Raw genomic sequence first — 16,050 nt, forward strand, 5'->3', positions numbered from 1 at the left:
CAAAGTCATTTTCAGTCATGCATCCAATGCACAGATTGAAGCTTTCATTGAAAAGCACTTGAAGTTTTCACTGACTCAGTAAGGTGAGTGAGAAATTTTCTTTGCCAATAGCATCAGTATGAGATAATATGTTTGCTCATCTCCTCACCTAAGTGAGGAAAAAATTCTAGAGGTCCGTAGAGTGCCCTTAGCTGATGAACAATTTTAACACATTTGTTAAGTGTTCCTCTTAAAATTTCATGATTATCTCAAGTGACCAAGGTTTCCTTATGTTTTCAAAACAACAGATTTTGTTTCTTGGATGCATCATTAATACCTAGAGCAAGTCCTCAGTTTAAACCAGCCTGGCACCTCTCATGTTTCTCATCTGTTTTATTTTTCCATATGAGTTTTCACTAAGTTATCAATATCACCTAGTTTCAGATTCTCCTAATTTTAACTTCTGATATAACCATAGTACATTTGTCAGAACTAAGTTGTTCCATTGCCATGAGTTAAACTCTCAGCTTTGTCTGGATTTCCCCAGTTCGGGGATACCACGTTGCAGTTAGGCATCATGTTTTCTCTGGTTTGTGACACTTTCTTAGCCATCCTTTCTTTTCACGCTATGACTGGTCGTGTGTTTTGCAGAATGTGCACCAATTTGGGTTTGTTTGATGTTTTTCTCACAATTCAATCAGTTCTGTAAGGTTTTGGAAAGAATATCACAGAGCGAAGTGGCTTTTAAAATCACATTATGTCAGGTAGTACATAATATCAAAGTGACTTATCACTGGTGAAGTTAAACTGAATCATTTGGGTAAGGCAGTATTTGCCAGGATTCCGTGTTGAATAGTCACTATCTTCCCATTTTCCAAATTCTATTCTTTGAAAGCAAGTTACTAAGATTAGCCTACTACTTTTAGAAAGGGGTATATCTGCACATATTATTTGGCAATTTCTAGAGATAATTTGTCTCTTTTCTCCTATCTATTTATTAGATCATTATTTATATCAACATGGCATTACGTATCTTTATTTTAAGCTTTGCATTGTAATCCAATACAACATTATTTCTTTTGTTACTCAAATTGTTCCAGCTTTGGCCATTGGGAGCTCTTTCTGATTGGCTCCTATGACAAACTCCACCGTTTATTTTTTGTAGCACTTTCTTATTTTCTGAAACTATATCATGCTCTAAGCTTATCTAGTGTTTTCATTGACCCAGCTCTAGAATCAGCCATTTCACCAGGGAGCCCTGATTCCTTTTATTGGAGACTGATGTGAGTACTTAGAAACCAAAATATGAGTGTTGGGCGCATTAACGTACTTTGAAAACATATGAACAAAATTATGCAAAACAAAACGTCTTCTTAGGCTTGTTTTATTGTCAGACAAACACCAAAAGATTAACCAAGTTCAAAGTAACCGAATCCTCAGTTTGTGTTGAATAGTATCCTCTTGGCTGTACTTGGGATAATAATCGCTACTTTGTTTCCTGTGATGAATTGTTTTATTTCATCGAATCCAGGGGTTAATGGGAGGGGAGGGGAAAGAATTTGAGAACTCTGGGCCTCAGGGGAGGGAGGTGGAGTAACCAAGCCCCACGGAGGAAAGGTACACTCTGTGGGGAGAGTGGGGTGCCACCTGCAGCCGGCATGCATATTTCATTTCTTTAGTAAGGGTAGCTCTTATCACTGTCGTGGTAATATTTGCGGGCAGTTCTAGTTTTGTCCATGTCAACGAATCAATTCAAGTTTTGGTTTTTAGTCAGCATGAAATCAGCAGTCATTTTTCATTAGGATCAAGTGGCTAAGACAAAGAATTACTTTACCATTAAAGATCAAATTATTCTTATTTTAGCTCTACCATGGGTGTCTTCTTTGTCTTGAACAAGTCTTTTAATCATTGGCATTCCCACTGTCATAGTAACATAATGCATTTATTGGCCTGTGACTTGCATATTATCTATGAGGACAGACAAAGCAGGCTCTGCAGCTTCCAAGGTGTGTGTTCTTGGACAAGTTCCTTTCCTTTTAAAAATCTTTAGTTGCCTTACCTATAAAAACATAATGATAGTAATAAATAACACCTAGCTCATAGAATTGTTGTAGGGATTAAATTACAGGATGTTTATAAATACTTAATATAATAAGTGTCATATAATAAATACTTAATTAAAGCTGGCGGTCATAGCTGTTATTATTGTTTAAATGTTTTCATTTTCTGTTTTGGGGAGCTGTGTTATTGATCTTCTCCCATTTAGTTCCTGCTCTTTGCTGCTTCTTAAGCAGAGGTTGGGCATTGCTTACTCCTTCCTGGGCTGATGATATAGAGGCCCAGGGATTCCTGGGGGACTCTTGGTGGCCTCTGTTTGTCCCTGCTGACAATAGCCAAAAGACAAGTATGTTGACTCTCCACTAATTCGAACCTCAACCTGAATTTTATGCAGAGAATGTCAGTTGACCCTTCAGGGTAAGTCACTTTACATCCTTCAAAATATCACATGACTCTTTAAAAATACAGCCCATCCTCTCATAACAGTGATTGTCCAGGGACCTGTGATATGTGAGGGTTTTCTAGCTGATCATTTTCAGCTGCGGAAGTTCCCATGCTTGTGGTAGCTAAGGCTATCTGGTTTTTCTTCTGTGGAATGACAAATAACTCTCCACAATAACAAATAAAAGGAAGTATCTGCCGGGTGCGGTGGCACACGCCTGTAATCCCAGCTACTCAGGAGGCTGAGGCAGGAGAATAGTTTGAACCTGAGAATCGGAGGTTGCAGCGAGCCGAGTTCACGCCACTGCACTCCAGCCTGGGTGACAGAGCAAGACTCCATCTCAAAAAAAAAAAAAAAAAGTATCTGTTGCTTTTTCCCCATTCCATCTTCAAAGTTTATGGGTTATTTTTGTCTATATATGTGTTTTGTATGTGAATAAGTGTGAATATGCATGTGTGTGTGAGTGTGTGTATTTCAACATTTTATGGTCTACTGTTAAAACCTTCTCCTTTTTGCCTTGAGAACATTGGCTAATATTGCAGCCCCCAAGTAGTGTGGGTTTGAGGAGAGAGACCTGCATTGTTCCCAGTTAGGTCTGCTCTTCACACAGGTTAAATATGTCTTGAATCCTGAGAGCAAACTAATTCACAGAATAGCTACACAATTCACATTCCATCTGATCGTGTTTTATTTAAAATTTTGCATTGAAAGAAACAACTGCTCTCTGGCCTAGATAATGTCAAATAAATGATATGCTTCAACTTGTCACTTGTGGACAGCCCATTTTGGTATTGTACAAGCTTGACCGCATACAGTCTAGAGAGGAGACAAGCACTTTAAATCCATCCTGCACCTCCAGGAGGGAACTAGTAGGTGTCCTTTCTGAAAATAAAGAAGAAATACTATTCTGACGATCTCTCAGGTTTTCTCTTTCATTTAGACTTATGTCAGATTCTAGGAGGAAATTGCTCGGTTGTTTTCTAGGTTTCTCATGAAAAGAAATGTTTCCAAGGTCCACTTCTGAGCTGTCTTTATACAGGGAAAACTAATCTATGAAGTTAGAGGACAGGACACTGGTTAACTTTTGGGGGCATTGACTGGAACAGGACACCAGGGGACGTCTGTGATGCTGAAATGATTTGCTTCTAGATATGGGTGCTGGCTGCACAGGAGGGTCCACTTTATGAAAATGTATCCAGTTGTGCTCTAATGATTTGTGTACTTCACTATGTCATGCTTTATTACAAAGTTTACTTTTGTGGTATATCCAGACAACGAATATTATTCAGCACCAAGGAAAAGAGTGATCAGTCATGAAAAGACATAGAAGAAATGTAAATGCATATTATTAAATGAAAGGAGCCAATCTGAAAAGGCTGCATACTATACAATTCCAACTGTATGATATTCTAGAAAAGCAAAAACTATGAAAATAGTAAAATGATCAGCAGTTGCCAGGAGTTAGTGAGGAGAAAGGGATGACTGAGCAGAGGACAGAGGATTTTTAGGGCAGTGAAAAGACTCTGTACGATACTATAAATGGTGGATACATGTCATTATACATGTAGACCCACAGATATACAACACTATCTGTATTAATCAGTTTGCATTGCTATAAAGGAATATCTGAGGCCAGGCATGGTGACTCATGCCTGTAATCCCAGCACTTTGGGAGGCTGAGGTGGGTGGATCATCTGAGGTGGATCATCAGCCTGTCCAACATGGAGAAAAGCTGTCTCTACTAAAAAAAAATACAAAATTTGCCAGGCATGGTGGTGCATACCTGTAATCCAAGCTACTTGGGAGGCTGAGGCAGGAGAATTGCTTGAACCCAGGAGGCAGAGGTTGTGGTGAACCGAGATTGCACCATTGTACTCCAGCCTGGGTAACAAGAGTGAAACTCTGTCTTAAAAAATAAAATAAAGGAATATAGGAGACTGGGTAATTTATAAAGAAAAGAGGAGTATTTTGGCTCCTGGTTTTGCAAACTATACAGGATGCATGGTGCTGGCATTTGCTCCTGGTGAGGCCTCAGGAAGCTTCCAATCATGGCAGAAGGTGAGTGGAGCCAGTGCATCACATGGCAAGTGCAGAGGCAGGAGAGCTGTTTTAAATAACCAGGTCTTGCACCAGCTCATAGAATAGACTTCAGTTATGACCATGAGGACAGCACTGAGCAATTCATAAGGGATCTATTCCCATGATTGAAACACCTCCCACTAGGCCCACCTCCAACACTGGTGGACACATTTCAACATGAGATTTGGAGGAAAAAGAACATTCAAACCGTATCAATGGTGGGTACTTGTCATTATACATTTGTCTGAACCCACAGAATGTACAGCAACAAGAGCAAACCCTAATGTAAACTATGGAGTTTGGCTAATAAGGATATGCTAATGTAGATTCATATATGTACCATTTTGGTGGTGTATTGATAGTGGAGGAGTCTGTACATGTCAGGGCAGAGAGTATACAGGAAATCTCTCTACTGTCTATTCAAGTTTGTTGCTAAATTTAAACCACTGTAAAAAAAAAGTATGTATGCATATATCTATATATATCTTTTAACCACACACAGTTTTTAATTTTTTAAATTTTTAAAAATATATATATGTGTGTGTGTCTATTTTTAATCACATACAGACTTTTAAACAGAAACCTTTCCTTCTTATTTTAAATAGAATTGCCTACTTCTCATCTGAAGGGTGAAGAATGACAGGAAGGGAAGATAAGAGGGGGCTGTTATAGCTAATCCTTTCCTCTTTGGGGAGGGCTGACTTATTAAAGGGGAACAGATGTCTTCTAAAATAAGAATTATTTTACTATGGACTTATTTACTAATAATCATTATTCAGAGCAGCAACCAAAGATCAGGTTAAGCTGATGCATCCCTGTATGAATTATTGGTTGTAGAATCTCCCAGGCTTCTGCTTGGTTTATAATTAAATAATATGGTTTAAAATTACCTGGAAGAGAAAGTGGACAGGAAAATCACCACATAGGCACATAATACTGAGTTCTTATGAGCAGTAAATGTCTAGAAACTTAAAGGCTTTTTTTTTTTTTTTTTTTTGAGACGGAGTTTCGCTCTTGCTACCCAGGCTAGAGTGCAATGGCGTGATCTCGGCTCACCGCAACCTCCGCCTCCTGGGTTCAGGCAATTCTCCTGCCTCAGACTCCTGAGTAGCTGGTATTACAGGCACACGCCACCATGCCCAGCTAATTTTTTGTATTTTTAGTAGAGACGGGGTTTCACCATGTTGACCAGGATGGTCTCGATCTCTTGACCTCATGATCTACCCACCTCGGCCTCCCAAAGTGCTGGGATTACAGGCGTGAGCCACCGCGCCCGGCCTAAAGGCTTGTTTTTATCAGCTGAGTATATGCGGATAAAGTAGGGGATGAATTTCACTGTGGGCAAATCTTGATGGACCATGAACTACTGACTCTTCATTCATGTGTATAACTACCCAGTGTGTTCCAGTCATTGTACAAGGTACTGAGGTCCCTGTCCCCAAGATCTCACAGTGCAGTGGAGAAGGTCCAAAGGAGAGCATATGCTATGACAGTGTGACAGGGCGCTCAAGGGGGCCCCAACCTAAGCTGAAAGAGAGGTCTCGAGGCACCCAACATAGGCCCTGGCACAAGAGATGGCTCAGGGGTAACTGTAGCTTGTTCCTTGAAAATAGCAGGACAAGGCTGAGGTGCGAGGACTGCTTGATCCCAGGAGTTTAAGGCTACAGTGAGCTGGGGTCGGGCCACCTGAGCAAAACAAACAACCCCCGCCCCCCGCACAGAACAGATGGCTTCATATGCGTGCATTTTGGGCACATAAAGAAGATGGTTGATGAGGAAGTCGAAATGTACTCAAAGCCATGAAGTATTTCTGTGTGTCCTGTGTGCAGTTCTAGACAGTTCAAGAAAGACATAGCAAAATTGGAGAAGGATCAGAGAAGAGTAATTCAAATAGGAAGAGATCGACTTCCATTTGCGCACACTGCATATCGCCACGGACGAGACAGCCTTGCAGACTGCACCTGTCGCTGTTCGACCCCTCCTCACCGTTCCTCCCTCCACCAGCCTCTACTCCACTCCAGTCACCGTTGCTGCTTCAGTAACTGACGGATAAAGACCTGCTAACTGCAACTTGGTTTCAGCAACATTCTAGAAGTCGATCTATGTGGCAAATAAAGATTGAAATCTGCATTTTCAGGACTGAGAATTTCTGTCTCTATGAATAGAGCTTCTGTCTAATAATGTCGTGGTAAAGAGAAAGTGGGACTCTTCTTAATCTGAAACAATGCAAGTTGAGAGGAGGGTGTCTGGTGAAATTTTATAAAATGATGCAAAACGGAGTTTGCCTGTCTTCCCCTGTTGCACAACACCGGGGGGCACAATGCATCATTTACATCGTGATCAGCACCCCCTGGGGTTCGGCAGTGTGGCAGCCCTGGAGCAGATCTCACAATCCCAGAACTAGGGGACAGCCGTGGAAGCTGGGAGGATATACATTTAAGATAAATACAATAATTTCCACCTACATGACTGATGAGAACATTTTAGGTTTTAATTTCTGGAAAAAATATGCAGGTTAAATATATAACTGGCAACAAAATGAATAATGACAGTAACTGGATTATAACCCAAGGAATAAGATCAGTCCATGAGGCCATACTGATAATAAATGATTGAATAAGTAGAGAAGAAGAGACTAATCTTTCTTGCAGAAGAATTCCAAATACTATATGTTGATACTTTCTCTTCCAGCAAGGGTTATGTCATTCCTCTCCCCCCTGGAGAAGCATGGGATGGACTTGCTTCCAAAAAAATAGAGCATGAGAAACAAAAAAACAGCAACTTTACAATGGAGAAACTTGGCAGACATAAGCTGTAATAAGTGATCAAGATTTACATCACCAGCAATAAGTCATGTTAATAATCATGTTCCCTCTTACATGATGTAATGAGATGTGCTATGCTGTCGCTCTACGATATTCTTTCTAAAAACTCACCATCCTCAACTATAAAAGAGTGAAAATGAGAAGAAAAACAACTGCTCAATTAACTGTTGAGAATAATATCAGACAAACCCAAATTGAGAGTCTGTCTGCAAAATACCTGACCAGTGCTCTTCAAAACCACTGGGGTCATGAAAAACGAAGCATGCTGAGAAAGCCACAGACCAGAGGAGACCAAGATGACATGACAACTAAATGGCAATGTGGGGTCCCGAAGGGGATCCTGGAACAGAAAAAAGGACATTGGCACAAAAATTGCGGAAATGCAAATATAGTCTGGCATTTGGTTAATAGCGTGGGAAGTAGAAAAGTTCCTTTTTAGAGTTTCCTTTCCTGTTAAAGAGTAAGTTTGCTAATAACTTTGTGAAGCCCTATCCTATGTAGCTGTTAAACATGCTGTGATTACAGGCACATAGTATGTTCTATGTCCTTGTACTTTAACCAGTATATCTGTGCTGGATGTGCTCACAGGCACGTCCCAGCTTTCCACGGCTTTTGCCTGTTTAGAAAAGTTTTATTAGCCAGTCGGGTTTTAGTTTAGATTGTGAGGTCTGGCTACAGCCGACGGAGATAGACACAGCAGTAAGAACAACCCCAAATGCGTAAGGGATACAGTTGTCTGTTTTCCTTTGTTCATTGTACTCTCGTGGCGCGATGGCTAGGGAGGGTGCCCTTCCTGCGGTCCAGGAAGTAAAAGTTGCATTGCTGAGAGATCCTTTGTCTCAGTGCTGATTTTCCTTTGCAGCACCGAGCATCTATTTCCAACAATAGTTTCTTAGTAATGTTAATCTCATGGTTTTAAAAAATGTACTATGGCAGCCAGCCACGGTGGCTCACGCCTGTAATCCCAACACTTTGGGAGGCTGAGGTGGTCAGATTACCTGAGGTCAGGAGTTCAAGACCAGCTTGGCCTACATCGCAAAACCCCATCTCTACTAAATAATATAAAAATTAGCTGGGCATGGTAACAGTCATCTGTAATCCCAGCTACTCAGGAGGCTGAGGCAGGGGGAATTGCTTGAACCTGGGAGGCAGAGGTTGCAGTGAGCCAAGATCATGCCACAGGACTCCAACCTGGGTGATAGAGTAAGATTCTGTCTCAGAGGAAAAAAAAAAAAAAAAAAAAAGGCAAGTCAATACAAAGAAGTTTAGTCCTGTAAGAAGCTGTCTTAATATGATAGAATTTCCTTTGAAAAATGAATGGAAATGAACAGAAAACCAACTGAGCAATTAACTGTGAAAGGCATGTAGTGAAAAGTAGAATTAGTAAAAGAAGACTTTGTGGAGTAAGTGAGAATGGGACAGAAAAATGACAAATGTAGTTGGTGTAGGTTACAGGGAGAATCACACTGGAGGATAGAGAGGTGAGTTCCTTCTGGTGCAAGACTTCAGGTGTTTGGGCCAATGTCCCATGGGAAGAATTGCAAAAAATTTAGTGTAGCCTGAGTTTCCTTTTCTCTTTTCAGGAGGGCTCTCCTTACTCACTCTTGGTTAGCCCTTCTCTCCCTTAGCTCCCGGATCTCTCATGCCACTTCCTGGCTGTTGAGGACCGCACCCTGTGGGATAATAGCTAGGACTGCTCTCAGAAGCCTCTGTGCACTCAAAGCGTTCCAGATCTCTAGACGTTTATCACAAGCTTTCTGCCAGGTGTCCTATTCCCACAGGGTTTTTCTAGACTTCGGAAGTGACCTTTTATTACAAATGTCTGAAAGTGGTTTGTGAGGCTTTCCTTTTTTTTTTGAAACCTAGTTTTGCTCCTGTTCCCAGACTGGAGTGCAATGGCCCAATCTGGGCTCATTGCAACCTTCACTTCCCAGATTCAAGCGATTCTTTTGCCGCAGCCTCCCAAAGAGCAAGATTACAGGCATGTGCCACCGCACCTGGCTAATTTTTGTATTTTTAGTAGAGATGGAGTTTTACCATGTTAGCCAGACCGGTCTCAAACTCCTGACCTCAAGTGATCTGCTCGCTTAGGCCTCCCAAAGAGTTAGGATTACAGACGTGAGCCACTGCACTCGGCAGAGGCTTTCCTATTGAGAGAGCACATACATGTTAAGCTGTTTTATATCAATGCATGATTGAAGTAGAAATTTTAGTCACTGTGGTACAGTCAAAAGAAAACAAAGACAAAATTTGTGTCAGAGTCAAAATATGTATGTATGTAGCTTGGAGCTTGGCTGAAGTCTGGGTTAGAGAGTGAAAAAGAAATAAATACGGTAGATGAGTCAGGAGAGGCCAGGAAGTAAAGAAGAAGGGAAGGGTAGAATGTTGTTGGAAACAAAAAAAGCTGGTGAGTGTAGTTCCCACTCACTCAACGAGGGTGATCTTTCTCAACCTCGGTGCTATTGACATTTGGGGCTAGATAATGCTTCGTTGTGGAAAGCTGTCCCATGCATTGGAGGGGGTTTCTCAGTATCTCTGACCTCTACCGTCTAGATACTTAGCAGCATCCCTAGTTATGACAACCAAAAATGTGTTCAGATATTACCAAATGTCCCTACGGGCAAAACTACCCTTGGTTTAGAACCGCTGGGTTAGTGTCATGCTGTTGTCACTGCAGATGTGTGCCTGTTTGTTCTGTAGGTAACCTGGATTTAATTTTTGACAGAATATCCTGCTCACGGGCAAGTGTGTCTCTTTCCCTGGTAGTTTTGACTGTAGAGTTTTAGTTGATTGAACAGACTTTTGTTTTTCCAGGTAAGTTTCTTAGACAAAGAGCAGTGTAGTCTTTGATCTGGAGTCTGTAGCTTTTCTGCAATAATGGGAAGTTAATCACACAGTGCCTCCCATTATTTTTTTCAGCAGGAGGAATAACTTTGCAGGTTTAGGTGAGCTTTATGTGGAAGAGGAGACGCATTCTGGCAATGCAGATTTTCATGCACAGCGTGGGGACTTTCCCGGGGGCTGTTCTATAGGTCTTCAAGGAGGACTTTGAAGGAACACATTCATATTTGCAAGTCTTAAGCAGGTCTAGGATTGCATGATGGATACATGTTGGGGAAAGCTTCACCCTTTCTTAGTGGGGTCGTGACGCGCTCGTGAACGACAGACTCCCTTCTGCCAGGGGAACAGGACAGAACGTGGGAAGGGGAGGCATGGCTACTCCGTCCTCTGTGGCTTTTCCCTTGTAGGGCATCATATCTTGTCTCACTCCACTCCCATCAATATTCAGGAAACTTGTATTTGAAGTAAAATAGGAAAAAGTAGCATGACATTTCGAGAATGTCACTTTATTCTAACACTTAGCAAGTAACAACTGTGGTGGCATTTCTTCCCCACCCAAGCCCCTTGTAACACCTGTCCACCTTTTATTCTTTTCCTCTGCCTCCTCTATCCCTTTTCTTTAACATATTATCGGTTCGCTTATTTAAGAATAGTTATTAAGGACAGGTGTGGTGACTCTTGCCAGTAATCCCAGCACTTTGAGAGGCTAAGGTGAGGGGATCACAAAGTCAGGAGATCGAGACCATCTGGCTAACATGGGAAAACCCCGTCTCTACTAAAAAAAAAATACAAAAAATAACCCAGGCATGGTGCACGCACCTGTGATGCCAGCTACTCAGGAGGCTGAGGCAGTAAAATCCTTTGAACTCAGGAGATGGAGGTTGCAGTGAGCCAAGACTGTGCTACTGCACTCCAGCCTGGGCGACAGAGCAAGACTCTGTCTCAAAAAAAAAAAATCAGTTATTGAGTGTGTATTATGTCCAGAGCCTGTCAGACTGGCTAGTATCCAAAGACTTCATGCTGCCCTCAGGCCACCACATGGGACAGGCCACCTGAGCAGGGGACAGCAATAGGAATAGGAAGTGTCTGGAAGAGGTAAGCAGGTGCAGAGGAGGCTGGAGACTGGACATGGCAGAAGTTCCAGCAACAGTTTTCCAAGCCTGAATTGAGTGTCAGGAATCTAGTTTTGTCCTGGGAAAAGAACAAGAGAGGAACACTGGACTAAATGGGGCCGGTCCTCAGCGGATGAAACCCCATCTCCTTGCTGAAGGCAGGGACACTCTGACGAGACAGAAATGCCCCGGCTGTTCCCGCTGCAGTTCAGTGCCCATCAAGGCGATTGATATGGAGCTGTCTTAGCTCCTGACATTCCAGTGGTCCAGGACTGGCCTCAGCCTTCAGGAGTTCAACATTCAAGTACACCTTCATCCTAAAGGTGGCGGAGGATAGGGAGTTTCACACAGAATAGCAAACAGGAGAATGCTGATAGCCTATGATTCTCAGAACTGCTGTCAAGTGTGTCGCTACGAAAAAAAGGGCTTGGATTATTCGAAGTGTGTGTGTGTGTGTGTGTGTGTGTGCATGTGTGTGTAGGACTGGGTTGATTTCTTTTCTGATATCACATAAAGTCTCACAACATACTCATTCTCTGTAACCAAGTGCTATTAACCTGGAGTCCATGGCTGGAAATCTGTGAATCTCTGAAATTATAAGCACTAGTGAATTTTTTCTTAGCAAAGAGGTCCTCAGCATTCTTCAGATCCCCCAGCAACTTATGACCCATGCAGCCTGAGAGCATCCGCACCAGGAGAAATGGGCCCCTGGGAGCTGAATGTACAGCAGAGAGAGCCCTCTCTGTTTATGCTACCCCTGCTTTCCATCAGCGGCCTCACTTTATCAAAACTCCCCTTCTCCATTCTCCCCCTTACAGTGGGTATTCTCTCAGAAATCTATTTTTGAACACAGAGGAGGATAAATCAGTACTATAGAGTCTGATCTGGTGCAAACGACTTTGAACACTAGCATGTCATACCAATGATTTTCATTTACATTATTTTAATTCTCACAGCCAGGTGAAGAGGGAGCTGTCAGTCCTCACTTCTTACTTACAAAACACAACATGACACCAAAAAATGGAAAAAACAAACTCAAAACCCTGAGGCTCAGAGAGGTAAAGTGACTTGCCTGAAGGCACACAGCAAGTAACGAAACCTGTTCCCCTGACACTGGAAACAGCCGACACTCTTTCCACTATCTGGTAGTTCTGTCAGGCTGCAGCATAAGGACAAAGATCCCCGTGATCAGAGATTCACCCAGGATGCTTTAAATACCACTGCTCATCCCTCATAACCACAAAAGTCACCACATCTTGCCTCGTTGTTCCTTTAACCAATACACAAAGAGCCACTCTCAGCAATGTCAAAAGGTACAGAAGACCGGATTTCTTGATCTTTGTTCCTCACGAGGTCTTTAAACAAATGATAACGATGGAGAATAGTTATTGAAAATAAAAATCCAGTGCTCAAAAACCTATGCTGATAACCTCGGAATCTGACTGTCTTGCACCTCTCTGGTTGAGCAGGAATCCGAATCCCACATGAAGGGTGGGTCTACCCGGCTGAGAACTGAGGGTATAATCTGATGATTCAAAGTGAAAAAACCGTTGTTTCCATCACCTGGAGACTTCAGGCATCTCGTTTTCCTTATGGGTCTGACTTCTCTGAATAGCCTCCTGGCTCTTAGCTTTGTTTTGCTTGATGTCACTTTGGTAGTAAAGGAGCTGATATTTCTCCAGCAAAAGCACTTATGAATTTCATGAAAATGGTGCTATAAAAACAGTTTTCATCAGGGCAGAGGCTTATGTTCAATAGGCTCCTCAAACACACACATGCGAGCACACACACACAATCAGGGAATTTTTTTTTCCTGTGTGCAGAGAGTGCCTTTATTTTATCTCTAGCCTTCTTCGCTTCCTTCACCTTACGTTGGAATGCTGTGTAATATGAACAGATCATGTTTATGATCAGCTCATTTTGCCCCTGTTTGGTGATTTTCCCTTCTCTCTTTTTCTCTCTCCCACCCTTCATTTCTTTCCACTGTGCAGTGCTTCTAAAAGCCCCAACAAATATCTGAAGAGCTGTGACACCTCCAGTAAGTCCTTGTTCTGTTATGAGCTCGCCAAACACACAATGCCGGCACCGCTCAGTAATCTCCTTGTCAAGGCTGCCTCTCTACCTTCCCATCCTCATTCCAGGAGCCTATTAAATTAATGAGATAGAAGTCAGTGCTACAGCGGTCGGCATGTTATTGGTGTACAGCGCCGGCGCTGTGACAGTGTGCCTGTTTTCTCTCCTGGGACATTTAATTTCCGCTTCTCAAATGAGCTGCGAAGCTGTGAGGCCTGGCAGTGTTCATTCTCGGCACTCTGTGATGCAGATAATGAGGGTACTGATAGGTGCCTAGGAGACTTCGGTGGCTCCAAGCGCAGCCATGGTCTGATAATGCTTTATGCCAGCAGTGTCACAGCGGAGCCACTATCATCCCTCAAGGAATGGTTCATCTTTATGTGTAATACAGCAGCTGTCACCTAAATGGCTAATGGGGAAGCAAAGTAGAACCTTAGTGCTAGTAATCTTTGTCACTTAATAATTTTAAAGGTATCAGACTTCAGTGGCTCCTGCAAGTTCTAATAAAAGCGCACTTGCTGATTTTAGGTTATTTGTGGCGGATTGAATATAAATTGAGAAATCCATGGTGCTGTTCTGTGCAAATCTAATTTTGTATAATTTGAATAGCCAAGTAATTAAAATGATAGGTATAAGATGCTGGGATGGTGGAGTGCCTACATTTAGGAGGAAGATTTATTGGGCTCGCAGCATCCACAGTGAACCTTCTACAACCACATTAGCTAAATCTGTTGGAAAATGTCGAGATTCGGGGCAGAAGACATGCATGCAGAATATACGCTTTTGTGCACTGGAACAACAAACTGGAAACACGGGAGAGCACTTGCAAGTTAAATTAATTGGTAATGAGACCTGCATCTGTGGGCACACCCATGCGTGCGTGAGGGGTATATGGATATCGGAAGGGGCATGTGCGTATACACATAGGTACATGCAAACACATATTCTTTCTAATTAACACCCAGCCCCTGCAGAGTGGGAATTGAAGTTTGATTGGCTTTAAGGAGTAGGACAATAATAATAGGACAGTTAATCCAAACGACGTCTGTGTTGACTCGGCACCATTAGTATTTCCTGGCAGATTATTTTGTTTGCTTTGCCTAAGTGCACAAGATTACAGGAGGTGATTTAGGAGGCTAGGGCACTGGATTCTGAAGGGAAGCCAAGCTAATTTCAGTCACACCTACAATCAGACTGTTAATCTTTGGGGAGTTACTGCACCTGTGCTGGCAAAGGTTAAGAGGCAAGAGATTCTAGAAGGCACAGATAGAGTAATTGTCCAAGGGAAGAGGTATAGATGGAAGGGACTCATCATTCTCTTAGAGGATAAATCAGAGGACATTTGGAAATCTGAAAAAACATGCTTATGGATAATGCAAGGTATACTGCCCAGACAAACATGAAGCATGTTCCAAGACAGCATCGCTCAGGAGACAGTCAAGAGTGCCGGCTATCAGGTGGAGGATAGTCAAGTGCATGGGAAATACGTGTAAATAGCAATGCATATTAGTTTTCTTTCTTCATCATTGAGTAGCTTGTGACTCATTTCAAATGTAAGTCCTGTTAAGAGAAAAATAACTATTAACATGGAGGAGCTGAGGTTTTGGGTGCTACTTGGTGTTTTCACCTCATCTCTGCCTTCTGAATTGCTTTACTCCCCTTTTCCTAAATCTTTCATCAGTTATGAGCACAGTTGGTGAGAAATTGTAATGATGTAATCAACTTCCCTCAAAAGACTAATCCTGCTGCACTCCCTTACGAGGGAATTCCCTTATTGGAGGCTACTATGCATTGTGGATCCACAGGTACAGACGTTTCGTTCAGGACCCGTAAGCCTCTATGTTATTCACTGCAATCTCAGAAGATGCAACGATCGCTGAGTGTTTTGAATAAATATGTAGATTTTAAATAAGGTTTTAAAAAGCACCCTCTGGTTTGTGATGTCTGAGCCAAACACAGGTATTCACATAAGTGCTGGAAACATTTACTAACACCTGCAGTCTGTCTCCTCAGCCATGTGCCTCTCAAGTAGGAGAAGAAACGCAAATACAACAGAATCATCAAAAAAAAAATTAGACTGGTAATGCAGAAATGTTAAAAGGTTGCTTTTGCCTAATATAATAATAAGATATTCAACATACATTAAAATTCACACTGTTTGGTATTCACTAGAAAAGTATGAGTCACCAGGATTCATACTTTTGGGATTCTATGGATGTGATTCAGAAGCTCTGTGCAGAGTCCACTTGAATTTAGCGTTTGTCAAAGTCCATTTCATGTACCATGTCATATTTTAGGTCAGATCTTCAGCTCATTGCTATTTCAACAGGAAGCACTATTATCTGTGCTTTGAAAATCACCTAAAAGATGGCTTTTCTGCAGTGGGAGTTTGAGAGTTCATATTGTCAGCATGAAAAGAAAAAAAAAAAAAGAAGCTAACATATCAAATGTCTGGCTCCTTCTCTTATTTATTCAAACCAAAGGTTTTGCCACACATAGAGCGCAGAGGTAATGACTGTGCATCTGTTGCCGTAATACAGTGAACTGGGAAGAACTAACTATGTGCAATTCAATAAAGTATATTTAGCATATTTTCACTGCACCAAATATCAGCTGATCCACCTCTTATTAGTATAAATGA

Source organism: Callithrix jacchus, chromosome 4 (assembly GCF_049354715.1).
Source record: "Callithrix jacchus isolate 240 chromosome 4, calJac240_pri, whole genome shotgun sequence".
In the NCBI taxonomy this organism is placed as follows: Eukaryota; Metazoa; Chordata; class Mammalia; order Primates; family Cebidae; genus Callithrix; species Callithrix jacchus.